This window comes from Dermacentor silvarum, chromosome 2 (genome assembly GCF_013339745.2).
Source record: "Dermacentor silvarum isolate Dsil-2018 chromosome 2, BIME_Dsil_1.4, whole genome shotgun sequence".
NCBI classification, from domain to species: domain Eukaryota; kingdom Metazoa; phylum Arthropoda; class Arachnida; order Ixodida; family Ixodidae; genus Dermacentor; species Dermacentor silvarum.
This window is the reverse complement of record NC_051155.1, coordinates 29,865,448-29,869,024: the sequence shown is the minus strand read 5'-3', so window position 1 is coordinate 29,869,024 and position 3,577 is coordinate 29,865,448.

Below are 3,577 nucleotides of genomic sequence, written 5' to 3'. Positions count from 1 at the left end.
AAATACCAACACGGCTTTCGAAAGGGCTACTCGTGCGACACTCAACTTGCTGGGTTCGTTCATGATTTACATTCTTCTGTTGATGCTGGCATACAAACTGACGCAATTTTTCTTGATTTTTCCAAAGCCTTTGACCGTGTGCCTCATCGCAGGTTGCTAATCAAATTAACACAGGTTAATATTCATCCGCTTATACTCGCATGGATTAAAGATTTCCTTTCAAGAAGAGTCTAATTCACATCCATCAATAACAGTTCCTCATCCCTTGGGAAAGTGTACTCAGGCATTTCTCAGGGCAGCGTCCTGGGCCCCTTGCTTTTTTTTAATTTTTATTAATGATTTGCCTAACACAGCTTTATCCCAAATCAGGCTCTTCGCGGACGATTGCGTGATCTATTGCAAAATTTTATGTAAAGATGATGAACGGGCCCTCCAGGCTAACCTGGACTGCGTAACCTCTTGGTGCTCTAAATCAGGGGTTCTCAAGCAGGTTCGTTCCAGGGAACCCTGATAAGCTCCATGATGCGCCAAGGAACCCCCCCCCTCCCAGTTAACCGAGTTAAAATGTCCTAATTAACCAAATGTCGAATTATCGAGGGTATCAAGAAAACAATAAACAAATGCTTAACTACATCAACACGCTTTTATTTACTCAATGCATCAGCAAATTCTGTTTACATTTATTTAGCACAAGACCAGTGCAGAAGCTGAAATTCTCGTCATCTCATGACTGATTTGCGCTAGCAGCGGCGAAGGCCTCCGCGCGCGTACATCCCGATTATTTTTTCGCCAGTCAGCTGCTTGCCAACAAATTGTCTGCCCATCGCGATGTAGCCGGGGCTCTTAATCTTCGACAGCTTTAAACTACTGCTTGCCGCAACCGCTGCGCACGAAACCGCGGCCGCTATCGTCGTGATCATGGACGGCGACCTTGCGGTTCAGAAGGCAGGCAGGCGGCCGACGCACGCACCAAGTCCAAACAAAACTACCGTTCGCTGCAACAAGTGCGGACGAAACCGCGGCCGCTATCGACGCGATCATGGACGGCGACCTTGCGGTTCAGAAGGCAGGCGGCCGACGCACGCACGAAGTCAAAACGAAACTACCGTTCGCTGCAAGAAGTGCGGACGAAACCGCGGTCGCTGTCGACGCTAACATGATTGGTGACTACGCATTTGTGAAGGCACGCAGCCGACGCGCGCACCGAGTGAAAACGAAACTACTGTTTGCCTCAGCTGCTGTGGACGAAACTGCAGTGGTTATCGATGCGATCATGGATGGCAACTACGCACTTATGAAGGCACACGGCATGCCGCCAACGCCGTGTTACGCGCGGCGATAAACGCAAGAATAAAGTCTTAAGGGCGCAATTAGGCACGAAGCGCTCCGGCGTTGCTGTCAATCACGTGCCGCGCACGCTTGCCACTGAGGATCATGGCGATGCGGACTGCGCCGCTTCGTTTTGGTTGGACGCTAGCGTCGTTCTTGCTCTTCTGCGGCGCGTATTTGCGATGCTCCGCGCATTCTTTTTCCTTCATTTTTTTTATTCCTCCAACGTATACGTCAGTGTGCACGCAATCGGCACCTACGCTATCTACAAACGGCAGAAATGCGCATGTACACTACGGCCTCCGAGATTTAAGTACGAAAGCTTAGGCGTAATGCCCGTTTTCGGAGGTTGGGTGGCTACAAGCGGCTTGCGAATTTATTACTCAGTTCGCGCGTTGCCGTTACGCGCTGTGAGTGCTTTTGGACACTCGGGCGTGAGTAACGGAGGTTCTGTAGATCGAGCGCACCTCGTTTTCGCCGTTTTAGCCACTTGGTTAGCGCGGGACCACGGAAAATTTATCAGTGGCTCGCGGAACCCCGAACAGGGGCCGGCGGAACCCCAGGGTTCCACGGAACCCACTTTGAGAACCCATGCTCTAAATGGTTAATGTGCCTTAATACTTCTAAAACTAAGTTTATGTCCTTCACTAAATGCCCTAGTCGCATTGCCACCTCATACTCTTTAAATAATACTGCAGTTGAACTTACTACTACTTACAAATACCTTGGTGTTTACCTTAGTTCAGACTTATCCTGGAATTATCACATCAACGTCATACTCGCATCTGCTAACCGCTCATTAGGTCTCTTAAAACATAACTTGAAGCATGCTCATCGCACCTACGTAAACTTGCTTACATCACCCTAATACGGCCTAAAATCGAGTCTGCATGTGCCATTTGGGACCCTTACCAAGCTTACTTAATCAACACCATCGAATCACTTCAAAACCGCGCAGTTCGCTTTATCTTTTCAGACTACTCCCGTCATTCTAGTGTCTCAGCATTGAAAATTCGTGCAGAACTGCCAGACTTGTTTCAACGACGCACAGTTTCACGGTTATCACTGTTTCACAAACTTTATCATCACCCATTGCTTCATGACGACTTCTTTTCTTCACCAGTTGCCATCCTTCCCAGACGTGACCATCCTTTCAAAGTGAAGCGTTTTGCGTGTCATACCTTTAACTATTCAAGATCATTCATTCCACGTACAATCGTTGACTGGAACGCACTGCCATCACACATAGCCACCGTCATTGATTCTGTTAAATTTCATGAACTAATAATGACGGAAGTTGTGAAGTGAAAATAAAACTATCGCTATTTTTATTGTATACTTCCGACACATTGTTCTCTCTTTGTTGTTGCTTCTTCCATGTCTATCTTTGTGTTATTTGCAGCTAATATTATTTTGTGATATTTGTGTTCGCTCATGCGTTGTTCTTTCCACGTTTGACTAATCCCACTTTATAACATTTCTTTGTTGCATTGAACACCCCCTATGTAATACCCTCCTGCGCGAGGGCCTTTAGGGGTATTTTGAATAAATAAATAAATAAAACATTGAACCATCTGTGTACACTTGTAGGTGGCTTTGAAACGCTGTGCTCAAGTGTTCCAGCACAATAAACTGTGCTTCTGCAGTTGAAGTGGTGCGTTTCACCGGTAGGTGGAGTACACTGAGGCTGCAGGTAACGTCCGAAAAAGACCGGACGTATTAATGCTGAACAGCTTCATTTGCACTGCAGCTGAGCAACAAATTAATGCAACAAGGGCCATATGTGTGCACAAATTTAGCAGTACAGGCCCATGTGGTTTGTGCATGAACTGAAATTATGCAGTTGTGATTGCTGGTATCCAAGCTAGTGGATCAACCTTGCTCAACTAGCAGGAAGACCCCTAGACAGCAAGTTATATACAGTTGCGTGCCTCTACTATGAAATGACCTGTACAACAAAGGAATCATTCTGCCCCAGTTCAATTGTAAGCTGTGTGTGACCTATACAATGAAGTCACCTCTATAATCAATGATTTGAGAGGCCCCAAGCACTTCATTATAAAAGTGTTCGACTGTATGTAGCTCGATTGAATCTGCAAGCACGAATTATATGGCAAATGAGAATTTTAAAAAAATGTGAAAGTTAAAATTGCAGTAGACAACCTAATAACAAAAGTGCAATGAATACCAGCACTAACTTGTGCTCAACTAAACACTGAAAGAACGCCGCTTCGAAGCAGTCATACAT